This window comes from Moschus berezovskii, chromosome 3 (genome assembly GCF_049115385.1).
Source record: "Moschus berezovskii isolate FMDL1 chromosome 3, NW_MosBer_1.0, whole genome shotgun sequence".
In the NCBI taxonomy this organism is placed as follows: domain Eukaryota; kingdom Metazoa; phylum Chordata; class Mammalia; order Artiodactyla; family Moschidae; genus Moschus; species Moschus berezovskii.
Window position 1 is genome coordinate 122707370 of NC_142462.1, and position 15876 is coordinate 122723245.

Genomic DNA, 15876 nt, shown 5'->3' on the forward strand with positions numbered 1-15876 from the left:
ATCTTGGCTATGTGAATAATGCTGCAGTGAAGATGGGAGTGCAGATACCACATCAAGATTCTGTTTTCCTATCCTTTGGATAGATATCCAGAAGTAGGATTATTTGACATATAGTAGTTATACTTTTAATTTTTTGAGGAACTTCCATACTGTTTCCCATAGGGTCTGCACTAATTTGCTTTCTTACCAACAGTACAGAAAGGTTCCCTTTTCTCCATATCCTCACCAACACTTGTTATTGCTTGTCTTTTTTTAAAATTTATTTTTAATTGAAAGATAATTGCTGTATATTGTCACGCTGCTTATTTAACTTATATGCAGAGTACATCATGAGAAATGCTGGGCTGGAAGAAGCACAAGCTGGAATCAAGATTGCCGGGAGAAATATCAATAATCTCAGATATGCAGATGACACTACCCTTATGGCAGAAACTGAAGAGGAACTCAAAAGCTTCTTGATGAAAGTAAAAGAGGAGAGTGAAAAGGTTGGCTTGAAGCTCAACATTCAGAAAACGAAGATCATGGCATCTGGTCCCATCACTTCATGGGAAATAGATGGAAAAACAGTGGAAACAGTGTCAGACTTTATTTTTTTGGGCTCCAAAATCACTGCAGATGCTGATTGCAGCCATGAAATTAAAAGACGCTTACTCCTTGGAAGGAAAGTTATGACCAACCTTGATAATATATTAAAAAGCAGAGACATTACTTTGCCAACCAAGGTCCGTCTAGTCAAGGCTATAGTTTTTCCAGTGGTCATGTATGGATGTGAGAGTCGGACTGTGAAGAAAGCTGATCACCGAAGAATTGATGCTTTTGAACTGTGGTGTTGGAGAAGACTCTTGAGAGTCCCTTGTACCGCAAGGAGATCCAACCAGTCCATTCTAAGGGAGATCAATCCTGGGTGTTCATTGGAAGGACTGATGCTAAAGCTGAAACTGCAATACTTTGGCCACCTCATGTGAAGAGTTGACTCACTGGAAAAGACTCTGATGCTGGGAAGGGTTGGGGGCGGGAGGAGAAGTGGACGACCGAGAATGAGATGGCTGGATGGCATCACCGACTCTGTGGCCATGAGTTTGAGTGTCCTCCGGGAGTTGGTGATGGACAGGGAGGCCTGGCGTGCTGTGATTCATGGGGTCATGGAGAGTCGGACATGACTGAGCGACTGAACTGAACTGAACTGAACTACAACTTTCTTATCCATTTGTCTCCAGATGGACATCTAGGTTGCTTCCATGTCCTGGCTATAATAAACAGTCCTGCAATGATCATTGGAATACATGTATCTCTTTCAATTCTGGTTTCCTTGGTGTGTATGCCCAGGAGTGGGATTGCTGGGTCTTATGGCAGTTCTATTTCCAGTTTTTTAAGGAATCTCCACACTGTTTCTCCATAGTGGTTGTACTAGTTTGTATTCCCATCAACAGTGTAAGAGGGTTCCCTTTTCTCCACACCCTCTCCAGCATTTATTGCTTGTAGACTTTTGGATAGCAGCCATTCTGACTGGCGTGAAATGGTACCTCATTGTGGTTTTGATTTGCATTTCTCTGATTATGAGGGATGCTGAGCATCATTTCATGTGTTTGTTAGCCATCTGTATGTCTTCTTTGGAGAAATGTCTGTTTAGTTCTTTGGCCCATTTTTTGATTGGGTCGTTTATTTTTCTGGAATTGAGCTGCAGGTGTTGCTTGTATATTTTTGAGATTAATCCTTTATCAGTTGCTTCATTTGCTATTATTTTCTCCCATTCTGAAGGCTATCTTTTCACCTTGCTTATAGTTTCCTTTGCTGTGCAGAAGCTTTTAATTTTAATTAGGTCCCATTTGTTTATTTTTGCTTTTATTTCCAATATTCTGGGAGGTGGGTCATGGAGGATCCTGCTGTGGTTTATGTCGGAGAGTGTTTTGCCTATGTTATCCTCTAGGAGTTTTATAGTTTCTGGTCTTACATTTAGATCTTTACTCCATTTTGAGTTTATTTTTGTGTATGGTGTTAGGGAATGTTCTAGTTTCATTCTTTTACAAGTGGTTGACCAGTTTTCCCAGCATCACTTGTTAAAGAGATTGTCTTTTCTCCACTGAATATTCTTGCCTCCCTTGTCAAAGATAAGGTGTCCATAGGTGCATGGATTTATCTCTGGGTTTCCTATTTTGTTCCATTGATCTATATTTCTGTCTTTATGCCAGTACCATACTGTCTTGATGACTGTGGCTTTGTAGTAGAGCCTGAATTCCTGCAGGTTGATTCCCCCAGTTCCATTCTTCTTTCTCAAGATTGCTTTGGCTATTCGAGGTTTTTTGTATTTCCATACGAAATGTGAAATTATTTGTTCTAGCTCTGTGAAAAACACCGTTGGTAGCTTGATAGGGATTGCATTGAACTTATAAATTACTTTGGGTAATATATTCATTTTCACAATATTTATTCTTCCAATCCATGAACATGGTATATTTCTCCAACTATTAGTGTCCTCTCTGATTTCTTTCACCAATGTTTTATAGTTTTCTATATATAGGTCTTTTGTTTCTTTAGGTAGATATATTCCTAAGTATTTTATTCTTTTCGTTGCAACAGTGAATGGAATTGTTTCCTTAATTTCTCTTTCTATTTTCTCATTTTCTGTGTGTTGATTTCATATCCTGCAACTTTACTATATTCATTGATTAGCTCTAGTAATTTTCTGGTAGAGTCTTCAGGGTTTTCTGTGTAGAGGATCATGTCATCTGCAAACAGTGAGAGTTTACTTTTTTTTTCCAACTTGGATTCCTTTTATGTCTTTTTCTGCTCTGATTGCTGTGGCCAAAACTTCCAAAACTATGTTGAATAGTAGCGGTGAGAGTGGGCACCCTTGTCTTGTTCCTGACTTTAGGGGAAACACTTTCAGTTTTTCACCATTGAGGATAATGTTTGCTGTGGGTTTGTCATATATAGCTTTTATTATGTTGAGGAATGTTCCTTCTATTCCCGCCTTCTGGAGGGTTTTTATCATAAATGGATGTTGAATTTTGTCAAAGGCTTTCTCTGCATCTATTGAGATAATCATATGGTCTTTATTTTTCAATTTGTTAACGTGGTGTATTACATTGATTGATTTGCGGATATTGAAGAATCCTTGCATCCCTGGGATAAAGCCCACTTGGTCATGATGTATGATCTTTTTAATGTGTTGTTGGATTCTGATTGCTAGAATTTTGTTAAGGATTTTTGCATCTATGTTCATCAGTGATATTGGCCTGAAGTTCTCTTTTTTTGTGGCATCTTTGTCAGGTTTTGGTATTAGGGTGATGGTGACCTCATAGAATGAGTTAGGAAATTTACCTTCCTCTGCAATTTTCTGGAAGAGTTTGAGTAGGATAGGTGTTAGCTCTTCTCTAAAATTTTGGTAGAATTCAGCTGTGAAGCCGTCTGGACCTGGGCATTTGTTTGCTGGAAGATTTCTGATTACAGTTTCAATTTCCATGCTTGTGGTGGGTCTGTTAAGATTTTCTATTTCTTCCTGGTTCAGTTTGGGAAAGTTGTACTTTTCTAAGAATTTGTCCATTTCTTCCAAGTTGTCCATTTTATTGGCATATAATTGCTGATAGTAGTCTCTTATGATCCTTTGTATTTCTGTGTTGTCTGTTGTGATCTCTCCCTTTTCATTTCTAATTTTATTGATTTGGTTTTTCTCCCTTTGTTTCTTGATGAGTCTGGCTAGTGGTTTGTCAATTTTATTTACCCTCTCAAAGAACCAGCTTTTGGCTTTGTTGATTTTTTGCTATGGTCTCTTTCGTTTCTTTTGTGTTTATTTCTCCCCTAATTTTTTAAGATTTCTTTCCTTCTACTGACCCTAGGTTTCTTCATTTCTTCCTTTTCTAGTTTTTTTAGGTGTAGAGTTAGGTTATTTAGTTGGCTTTTTTCTTGTTTCTTGAGGTATGCCTGTATTGCTATGAACCTTCCCCTTAGCACTGCTTTTACAGTGTCCCACAGGTTTTGAGTTGTTGTGTTTTCATTTTCATTCGTTTCTATGCATATTTTGATTTCTTTTTTGATTTCTTCAATGATTTGTTCGTTATTCAGCAGCGTGTTGTTCAGCCTCCATATGTTGGAGTTTTTAATAGTTTTTCTTCTGTAATTGAGATCTAATCTTACTGCATTGTGGTCAGAAAAGATGCTTGGAATGATTTCAATTTTTTTGAATTTACCAAGGCTAGGTTTATGGCCCAGGATGTGATCTATCCTGGAGAAGGTTCCGTGTGCGCTTGAGAAGGTGAAATGCGTTGTTTTGGGGTGAAATGTCCTATAGAGATCTATTAGGTCTAACTGGTCTATTGTATCGTTTAACTTTTGTGTTTCCTTGTTAATTTTCTGTTTAGTTGATCTATCCATAGGTATGAGTGGGGTATTAAAGTCTCCCACTATTATTGTGTTATTGTTGATTTCCCCTTTCATACTTGTTAACATTTTTCTTACATATTGTGGTTCTCCTATGTTGGGTGCATATATATTTATAATTGTTGTATCTTCTTCTTGAATTGAGCCTTTGATCATTATGTAGTGTCCTTCTTTGTCTCTTTTCACAGCCTTTGTCTTAAAGTTTATTTTATCTGATATGAGTATTGCTATTCCTGCTTTCTTTTGGTCTCTATTTGAGTGGAATATCTTTTTCCAGCCCTTCACTTTCAATCTGTATGTGTCCCTCGTTTTGAGGTGGATCTCTTGTAGACAACATATAGAGGGGTCTTGTTTTTAGTTGAATGAGATCCTTGCTGGGTACAGTAATCTGGGCTATGGGTTATTTTCTTTCATCACTTTAAGTATGCCCTGCCATTTCTTCCTAGCCTGAAGAGTTTCTATTGAAAGATCAGCTGTTATCCTTTTTTTTTTTTTCGATTTGGCAATGATTTATTGGATATGATACCAAAAGCACAGGCAACGAAAGAAAAAATAGATACATTAGACTAATTAAAATTTAAAACTTTTGTAAATCAAAGGACACTGTCAAAAGAGTGAAAAGTCAGCCCATAGAATGGGCACTTCATACCCACAATAAATAGCCATTATTTCTTTTTTTTTTTTGCAGGTTTCTAATTATCAGTTATGTTTATTTGCACATCTTTAATTATTGATTAGGTTTAGCATGCCACTTCACTGTCACTTTTCACTTTCACACATTGGAGAAAGAAATGGCAACCCACTCCAGTGTTCTTGCCTGGAGAATCCCAGGGACGGGGGAGCCTGGTGGGGTGCCGTCTATGGGGTCACACGGAGTCAGACGCGACTGAAGTGACTTAGCAGCAGCAGCAGGATCTAAGAGTACTTTAGTACTTTTTTTCCCTGTGAAATGCTAGCAACTCATATTCTATGCCAATGTTTCTTTTTTTTTTAACTTTTTATTTTTTTTAATTTTTATTTTTATTGGGGATCCCCTTGTGTGTTATTTGTTGCTTTTCCCTTGCTGCTTTTAATATTTGTTCTTTGTGTTTGATTTTTGTTAATTTGATTAATATGTGTCTTGGGGTATTTCACCTTCGGTTTATCCTGTTTGGGACTCCCTGGGATTCTTGGACTTGGGTGATTATTTCCTTCCCCATTTTAGGGAAGTTTTCAACTATTATCTCCTCAAGTATTTTCTCATGGTCTTTATTCTTGTCTTCTTCTTCTGGGACTCCTATGATTTGGATGTTAGGGCATTTAAAATTGTCCCAGAGGTCTCTGACGTCCTCATTTCTTTTAATTCGTTTTTCTTTTTTCCTCTCTGCTTCATTTATTTTTACCATTCTATCTTCTAACTTACTTATTCTATCTTCTGCCTCCGTTATTCTACTATTGGTTCCCTCCAGAGTGTTTTTGATCTCATCTATTGCATTATTCATTGTATATTGACTCTTTTTTATTTCTTCTAGATCCTTGTTAAACCTTTCTTGTATCTTCTCAATCCTCATCTCCAGATTATTTATCTGTAACTCCAATTTTGCTTTCAAGATTTTGGATCAATTTAACTATCATTATTTGGAATTCTTTATCAGGTAGATTCCCTATCTCTTCCTCTTTTGTTTGGGTTGGTGGGCATTTATCCTGTACCTTTATATGCTGGGTATTTCTCTGCCTCTTCATCTTGCTTATATTGCTATGTTTGGGGTGGCCTGTCACGATAACGTGATCACTGACCTAGAGCCAGACATCTTGGAATGTGAAGTCAGTGGGCCTTAGAAAGCATCACTACTAACAAAGCTAGTGGAGGTGATGGAATTCCAGTTGAGCTATTTCAAGTCTTGAAAGATGATGCTGTGAAAGTGCTGCACTCAATATGCCAGCAGATTTGGAAAACTCAGCAGTGGCCACAGGGCTGGAAGAGGTCAGTCTTCATTCCAATCCCAAAGAAAGGCAATGCCAAAGAATGCTCAAACTACCGCCCAGTTGCACTCATCTCACACGCTAGTAAAGTCATGCTCAAAATTCTCCAAGCCAGGCTTCAGCAGTATGTAAACCGTGAACTTCCAGATGTTCAAGCAGGTTTTAGAAAAGGCAGAGGCACCAGAGATCAAATTGCCAACATCCGCTGGATCATGGAGAAAGCAAGAGAGTTTCAGAAAAACATCTATTTCTGCTTCATTGACTATGCCAAAGCCTTTGACTGTGTCGATCACAATAAACTGTGGAACATTCTGAAAGAGATGGGAATCCCAGACCACCTGACCTGCCTCTTGAGAAACCTGTATGCAGGTCAGGAAGCAACAGTCAGAACTGTACATGGAACAACAGACTGGTTCCAAATAGGAAAAGGTGTACGTCAAGGTTGTATATTGTCATCTTGCTTATTTAATTTATATGCAGAGTACATCATGAGGAATGCTGGGCTGGAAGAAGCACAAGCTGGAATCAAGATTGCCAGGAGAAATATCAATAACCTCAGATATGCAGATGACACTACCCTTATGGCAGAAAGTGAAGAGGAACTCAAAAGCCTCTTGATGAAAGTGAAAGAGGAGAGTGAAAAGGTTGGCTTGAAGCTCAACATTCAGAAAACGAAGATCATGGCATCTGGTCCCATCACTTCATGGGAAATAGATGGAAAAACAGTGGAAACAGTGTCAGACTTTATTTTTTTGGGCTCCAAAATCACTGCAGATGCTGATTGCAGCCATGAAATTAAAAGACGCTTACTCCTTGGAAGGAAAGTTATGATCAACCTTGATAATATATTAAAAAGCAGAGACATTACTTTGCCAACCAAGGTCCGTCTAGTCAAGGCAATGGTTTTTCCCGTGGTCATGTATGGATGTGAGAGTTGGACTGTGAAGAAAGCTGATCGCCGAAGAATCTATGCTTTTGAACTGTAGTGTTGGAGAAGACTCTTGAGAGTCCCTTGTACCGCAAGGAGATCCAACCAGTCCATTCTAAAGGAGATCAATCCTGGGTGTTCATTGGAAGGACTGATGCTAAAGCTGAAACTCCAATACTTTGGCCACCTCATGAGACGAGTTGACTCACTGGAAAAGACTCTGATGCTGGGAAAGGTTGGGGGCGGGAGGAGACGGGGACAACAGAGAATGAGATGGCTGGATGGCATCACCAACTCTGTGGACATGAGTTTGAGTGTACTCCGGGAGTTGATGATGGACAGGGAGGCCTGGCATGCTGTGATTCATGGGGTCGCGGAGAGTCGGACACGACTGAGCGACTGAACTGAACTGAACTTCTGTCTTCTGGCAGTTTGTGGAGTTCTCTTTATTGTGGAGTTTCCTTGCTATGGGTGAGGTTGGACGGGTGACTTGTCAAGGTTCCGTGGTTAGGGAAGCTTGTGTCAGTGTTTTGGTGGGTGGAGCTGGATTTCTTCTCTCTGGAGTGCAATGAAGTGAGTTATGAGATGTCAGTGGGTTTGGAGTGACTTTGGACAACCTGTGTATTGAAGCTCAGGGCTATGTTCCTGTGTTGCTGGAGAATTTGCGTTGTATGTGTTGCTCTGGAACTTGTTGACCCTTGGGTAGTGCTTGGTTTCAGTGTAGGTATGGAGGCGTTTGATGAGCTCCTATCAATTAATGTTCCCTGGAGTCAGGAGTTCTCTGGTGTTCTCAGGATTCAGACTTAAGCTTCCTGCCTCTGGTTTTCAGTCTTATTCTTGGAGTAGTCTCTAGACTTCTCTCTCTGTCATTTCCAAGGTGGTTCCCTCTGTTTTAGCTTCTGTTTGCTGGTCTCTTCAGTGTCTAATTTCCTCCCTGACACTAGGGGGCGGTGGTGGACACTTTTTAAGGCTCAGTTGTTCAGTCCTGTTCTGGGAAGGGAGGAACGCCACAGACAAATATCTCTGGCATCTGTGGGGAGTGCTCACAGTGTCCTGGCCACACTGGGTTTTGCCCCCACTCACAGCATGTGTGCTGTCCCAGTCTACACTGCACAGGCTCTAGGTTGCTCTGCCGATAACTGTCTGAGGCCGGCGCTAGGTTGCATGCACATCCCAGATCTAAACCACTTAGGTTCGGGTATTTGGGTACTCCACAAAGGCACAGACTTGGTTGGGCCTGTGTTTTGTGCCTTCCCTGGATCAAGCAGCTCAAGTGACCAGGTGTTTGGCAAGCGCAGTCCCTCCCGCTCGGTTTTCTGGGTGTACAACCGGCGCACCTTCTCAGGCGGATGTTAACCAGCCAGAAACCCAAAAAGTCTTGGTTAACAATGAAGCCTACCTGCAGTTTGGTATCAGATGCCTCTCTGGGGCCGCGATTGCCCACTTCTGTCTCTGGCTGCCCTCCCCTACCTGTCTCGGTGGGGGATGGGTCGTCCACAGCTGACTAGCTCTGCTCAGTCCTTTGTTCTGTGAGTGGGGCTGGCGGAGTCTTAGATTGGGGCTTTTCACCTTTTTGCAGGGTAGCTACCCCACAGTCTGCTCTGCTATCTCCAGTGAGATCCCCCAGACTGCCCTCACAGCATTCAGGCCCAGTCCTCTCTAAGCAGTTCAGCTGGCTCCTCCCTGCCCAAGCCCCGCTTGTTAATGGTGGATGTGGGCGTCTGCTCTGCTTCTCCTCTGGGCTTTACCATTGAGCGCATAAGCTGTGAGTTTTAATTACTGATTTCTTTTTCTCCCAGTTGTGTTGCCCTCTAAGGTTCCAAGGCTCACCACAGACTCGCCTGTGAGGGTGTTTCCTGGTGTTCGGAAATTTCTCTCTTTTTTATGCCTCCCTTCCCAGGACGGAGCTCCATCCCTACTTCTTTTGTCTCTCTTTTTATCTTTTATGTCTTTTCCTACCTCCTTTTGAAGAGAATGGGCTGCTTTTCTGGGTGCCTGATGTCCTCTGCGGGCATTCAGAAGTTTTTCTGTGGACTCTACTCGGTGTTCAAATGTTCTTTTGATGAATTTGTGGGGGAGAAAGTGGTCTCGCCGTCCTATTCCTCTGCCGTCTTGTTTCCCAAATCAAGAAAGATATTTTAAAAGTGTCCCACTCCTTAATAGGCTATACTCCAATGCAAAATATAAAAATTTTTAAAAAGTCTCCCCCTCTAATAGGTGCTTTACTCGTAAGTTTTGCTTTTCATAAATACTTTAGTTGTTTAAAATGTCATTGTTTTTCAGTCCCTAAGTGGTCTCTGACCCTTTCCAACCCTATGGACTGCAGCATACCAGGCTTCCCTGTCCATCACCAACTCCCGGAGCTTGCTCAAACTCATGTCCATAGAGTTGGTGATGTCATCCAACTATCTCATTGCCTGTATTCACCTTCTCCTCCTGCTTTCAATCTTTCCCAGCATCAACATCTTTCTCAATGAGTTAGCTCTTCGCATCAGGTGGCCAAGAATTGGAACTTCAGCCTAAGTATCAGTCCCTCTCATGACTATTCAGAATTTATTTCCTTTAGGATTGACTTGTTCGATCTCCTTGCAGTCCAAGGAACTCTCAAGAGTCTTCTCCAACACTACAATTCAAAAACATCAGTTCTTTGACACTCAGCCTGCTTTATGGTTCAACTCTCACATTCAGACATGACTACTGGAAAAACCAGTAGTCATTTTAGAATGTAGGAGTGGGTTAAAAATGATTTTGCATTTTTGCTATTTTTATCTTGTTTGTTTAAAATAATATGCTATTCATTTTCGCATAAACTAATCTCCTAGTCCTAACTTTGGAAAACCATTTATATTCTTCAGCCATAAAAGTCCAGATACAAAACTTTAGGCTTTCAATGTTGGACATACTTGCTTTTGAAAAGGAAATATTGCTATGCCACAACCTGTGATCAGTTATCATAAATAATTCGCCCACAGAATCCGGGTTATATGAATGTGATCTTTCTAAATCCTCTTAACATAATTGTTTTAGATGATCCAAAAAGCCTGCAATGCAGGAGACCCGAGTTCAATCCCTGGGTTGGGAAGACATCCTAAAGAAGGGATTTCTTGCCCGGAGAATTCCATGGACAGAGGAGACTGGCAGACTACAGTCTATGGGGTTGCCAAAAGTTGGACATGATTGAGTGACAATCATTTTCACTTTTTTTTTCATAGAGTTAGAAGCTGTCATTGCCAACAGTATTCTTTGTACATCAATAGGGTGCATGGCAGTAAGCTTTCACTCTGTTTTCACTAAAAACATCTACAGATTAATTACTGATGCTCTTTTGGAAGCACAGTATCACTCATGTACATTCTTTTCCATTGGTTGCAATAAATTTTTCTTGCAGTGTAAATAAAGATGACAAGCAGCTTCTCAGTATGCAAAAGACTGTCAATTCCCAGTTGACCCTTGCTAAAATATCATGGGAAGGAAAAATAAATTCACTGCAAAATAAATAAATTGTTAAGAGAAGCTGTCAATCATGCCTTTTTGCAATCTATCCTGAACAATATTTTTCAGGCTCATAAAGGCTACATATGTGCTTCCTTGGTGGCTCAGTGGTAAAGAATCCTCCTGTCAGTGCAAGAGACATTCTTAGTCTGGGAGGATCTCACATACTGCAGAGCAACAAAGCCTGTGTGTCACAAGTACTGAGCTTGTGCTCTAGAGCTCATGAGTCACAACTACTGAAGCCCACATGCCCTAGAGCCCATGCTTCCCAACAAGAGAAACCCACACTCCCTGCAACTGGAGATTAGCCCACACTCTCTGCAACTAGAAAAAGCCCAGGTGCAGCATCAAAGACCCAGTGCAGCCAAAAATCAAAAAATAAAAAAGAAATAAATGTAAAGGCTACATAAAATTACCCAGCCAGCATTTTACCTTTTCCTGGCCAACTCGTTACTCACTGCTCGTCAGATACAGCAGTTTAGGACAGATTCCATGGGAAGCACACAGCGCTTAAAGGGAAGAAGTCCTCAGAAACAGGGACAGGTAGGGATCAGAGAAGAGACAGGGAGGATTCTCATTGTGCTGGCTGATTTTGAAGAGTTCTTTTCTTACCTACTTGCCCTGAACAAGAAGGCTGACTAAAAACATCAAATCAATCGTCAAGAGTGTTCTGTGTAAAATGGGGCTGGCTGGTAGGATTTTGCAAACCTGCTCAGCCATTAGACTCCTGGTAAGACTTTGCCTGAGAGGAATTTTCAGAGATCTGAGTGCCATCTGGGGGCGGGGGCGGGGGTGCCGGCAGGGAAGACAAGGACCAGGGAAGCCCAAAGTGAGCACAAGCTTGTCTAGTTACTACCCTGCACTCAGGAAGCCTCTTGACCTGCTCTTACAGGAGGAGACACAGTATTCTTTCCCTACTTTCCTTCTACTCCCTCTCTAGGGAGCCGTGCCAAACAGGCCCCAGGACTTTTCATGTAAATGCCATCTTACTCCTTCACCTCCTGAGGAAGGAAGGGTCCAGACACTTATCTCCTAAAACGGGATGGTCATTAAATTTGGGGGCTACTTTAAAGTTCAATTCAACAGATACTTATTTAATTCCATATGTGCAAGAAAGCTGAAAACCTTGGTAGTTTCTTCTTGATTCTGCCTAACTAAAAGCTCTGCTGCGTTTGTGTATTGACGACAGCCATCAGCTTCAAAGGAACAGTTCTGTCCAGCCAAAAGGCCAAAATCTTCGGGGGTGACAATTTCCAGGTCCATGGTACAAAATGCTGCACACGTGAAATTTTAAACAATTGCCTAAACAGTATTCCTCCCTTCTATCTACTTTCTCAGTCACTGGAAAAGCTCAGACCATTGAGAACATACATATTTTCAAATTTTGAGAATCTTCCGCAAAAGTCATGCTTCACATACACTGAAAAGAGATTTTCTTCTTCATTTCTCCCGCACTGTCCTTGGGCCAGGGAGTCCCTCACAGAGGGATTGCACTGAGCCAGCAGAACCTGGATGCCAACGGCTTCATGAACCCTGAGAACGTCTCTCATCATATGGATCCCTGCTGGACCTAAAAGCTGTATTGCACTGCAGTCAGTCACGAAGGTGTGGGACTCTAAGGAATCATGGGAAAGTCGCACTGAAACTTCATCCTGGATTCCACTGGGAGCGGCTGTTTCCCTTTTGATCTTTATCTTGGCTACCTTCTTCTGAGCTGCCTATGAGATGATTGGATGGCATCACTGACTCAATGGACATGAGTTTCAGCAAGCTCCGGGAGTTGGCAATGGACAGGGAGGCCTGGCGGGCTGCCGTCCATGGGGACGCAAAGAGTCGGACACAACTGAGCGACTGAACTGAACTGAACTTACTAAGACTGGATTGAGGGGGGCATTTTTATAAAAAAAGATTTACAATATTCTCTGTTCCTGTAATAGAGAGTGTATTCAAAGTGGACAACCTTGATGGCCGACTGAGCCTGACAATTCTTGTAGGCAGACATGGATTCAAAGATTTCAAACTCTTTTGCTGGGCCAAGCAATGAAGTCTTTGGCTTCTGAGTGTAGAGGATGAGCCAAACACAGAAAAACCAACCCCAATAAGCAGGCCTATTTCAATACTTATTTCAGAGGACAGCACAGTACCAAACAAGATAACTGTATCCATTTGGCTAATCCTCCACATCATTCATGGAATTCTCTAGGCCAGGATACTGCAGTGGGTAGCTGTTCCCTTTACGAGATCTTCCCAACCCAGGGATCGAACAGGAGCCTCCTGCATCACAGGTGGATTCTTTACCAGCTGAGCTACCAGGAAAGCCCCACGTCTTGGGCAGATTCTTAAATAGGGCTTCCCAGAGATTTGGCTTTCCAGGTGGTGCTAGTGGTAAAGAGCCCACCTGCCAATGCAGGAGACTTACAAGACACGGGTTGTCTCCCTGGGTCAGGAAGATCCCCTGGAGGAGGGCATGGCAACCCACTCTGCTATTCTTGCCTGGAGACGTCCCATGGACAGAGGAGCCTGGCGGGCTACAGTTCATGGGGTCACAGAGAGTGGGACATGACTGAGCATGACACTTTCACTTTCAGTGATGAATAATCCCCGCCATTACTCCAATGGAGTCTGAGTCCAGGGAGATACTTGGCCTGAGATGTAACAGCTGTGAAGGAGGCACAGGTGACAAATCCACTCAGCAAGGCATCTGAGAGATAGACTGAAACAAAGCTCACTTGACAGAGCCCATTGCTGCATGATAAACTCCAATCTTCAAGGTTACCGTACTGTCAACTATAATGTCATAGCTACTTGTGTTACATATCTTGCCTGATGTCTGGCTTAACAATGTGCTCCATCTGAAACCATTGCCAAAGAAGGAACAACATGGTCAGCGTCATGGACAGCTCCATACAGTTCTCAGTCAACTTCAGCTGACTGATCATAAGGCACAACACTCCAAAAATGGGAGGTCCCCAATAGGAAATAATCAAAGCCAGCAAAGGACGATGTGTGTAGACCATCAAAATGTTCCTGGCCAGCCAAGAGAGAATAAGCAGTGGGCTGGGGCACCAACAAGATGCCCACAATCAAGCCAGACATCACATCTCCTAAAATATTTTCCTCCAGATTACATTTTGGGAGCCACTGCAAAACAGGAAGAAAACCAAAAATGGTATTTTGCAGTTTGGCTGGATGGCACTGGCAACTCTATTTTTTTGTAGCAAATTGCCTGAAGTTTAGTATCTGGTTTCTCTTAGGCTCCAAGTGGACCCTAGGATAAGGTCTGCGTCTCAAATTGCTGAAAGCTGTTACATGATTCCTCTTCATGCTCCAGAGGGATCCTACATGGAGAACTGTATTGGTTATTTCCTTTAACGGAGTCCTTGGATGAAAAGTTATCTTGCTTTTTATCTTTCAAAGACATTTCTGGAGATAGATGTTCCAGCCTCTCTGAGCAAGAAATCAGATTGGAGAATTCACACAGGAGCTCTTCATTTCTCGATGCAACTGGTCCAAACTCTCTTCTCAGTTTTTACCTTCAGGCCAAGATAATTTGAGTGCATTCCTGCTACTTTGGAATAGCTCTCTGTGATTTCTGGCTCAAGAGACTTTTCCAAACCACTTGAGTCTGGGCCACCCCCATGCAACCTGGCTTCAAGACACATCTTCCACCATGGCGGGACTGAGGGGATTATGTGGTGTGGGCAGAGGCAGCCCACCTCCAGCACAGCGTCCCTTTAACTTACTGACCCCCTGCCCACCCATTGCCTGGCCCCTGGAAGAGGAGGACCCAGCCAGGCAGGACAGGGGAGTGGCATGCAGGCACCCTCTGGGAGGTGCAGAAGGAGACTCTAGAGTGAAAGCCCAGCACGGTTTGTTAATATTTTGTTGAGGATTTTTGCATATATGTTCATCAGTGATATTGGCCTATACTTTTCTTTTTTGTGTTATCTTTTCTGATTTTGAATCAGAGTGATGCTGGCCTCATACAATGAGTTCGGAAGTAGTTCTTCCTCTGCAATCTTTTGAAGTCATTCGAGAAGGATAGCTGTTAACATTTTCATAAATGTTTGGTAGAATTCACTTGTGAATCCATCTGGTCCTGGACTTTGTTTCTTGGTCTGAATAACACATTCAGTTTCATGATTAGTTATTGTGAAAGTGAAAGTTTCTTGGTTGTGTCCGAGTGTTTCTGAACCCGTGGACTATACAGTCCATGGAATTCTCCAGGCCAGAATACTGGAGTGGGTAGCCATTTCCTTCTCCAGGGGATCTTCTTGACCCGGGTCTCCTGCATTGCAGGTGGATTCTTTACCAGTATCCCCACCTGTCAATTGGGAGACTGGGTTGCATTCCCCAATGGGGAGACTATAGAACTGGTTTTTGGCCTATTCATATATTTGATTTTTTCCTGGCTCACTGTTGGGAGATTGTACCTTTCTAATAATTTGTCCCCTTCTTCTATGTTGTTCATTTTATTGGCAAGATTGTTTTGGCTGTTCAGGGTCATTTGTGTTCCCATACAAATAGTAAACTTTTGTGTTCTAATTCCATGAGAAATGCCATTGGTTATTTGATAGAAATTGCATTGAGCCTGTAGATTACTTTGGTTAGTATAGAACAATATCGTGGCAGGCCTTTTCACAATATTGATTCTTCCAATCCGAGAACGGATAGATATATATACACAGTTGCCTCCTGCCTCTCTGGGCGGCTCTCCAAGACCAGCAATTGGGTCTACCTCAGGCTCCTGTCATATCACTGCTTCTGCACTGGGTCTCAGAGCATGAGAGATTTTGTCCGTGCCCTTGAAGATTGGGGTCTCTTTCCACGCCTTCTCGCTCTCCCATGGAGAAGCCCTGTAGCCTTCAAAGTCGCGTGTTTTGAGGCTTCTCAGGTGGCTCAGTTGTAAAGAAGCTGCCTGCAATGCAGAACACGTGATCCCTGGGTCAGGAAGATCCCCCAGAGGAGGGAATGGTTACCTGCTCCAGGATTCTTGCCTGGAGAATCCCATGGACAGAGGAGCCTGCAGGCTACAGTCCATGGGGTCACAAAGAGCGAGACACAGCTTAGCAATGATACAACAAAGTCAGATATTTTGGGGGCTCACCATCCTAGTG

The 15876-nt window shown here is 42.4% G+C and overlaps 2 pseudogenes; both read right to left on the reverse strand.

The window, feature by feature from the left end:
• Positions 1–11753: 11753 nt before the first annotated feature.
• LOC129552009 (sulfate transporter pseudogene) lies at positions 11754–12943 on the reverse strand (annotated as a pseudogene).
• Positions 12944–13065: 122 nt separating this feature from the next.
• On the reverse strand, positions 13066–14180 carry LOC148778423 (sulfate transporter pseudogene; annotated as a pseudogene).
• Positions 14181–15876: the final 1696 nt, after the last annotated feature.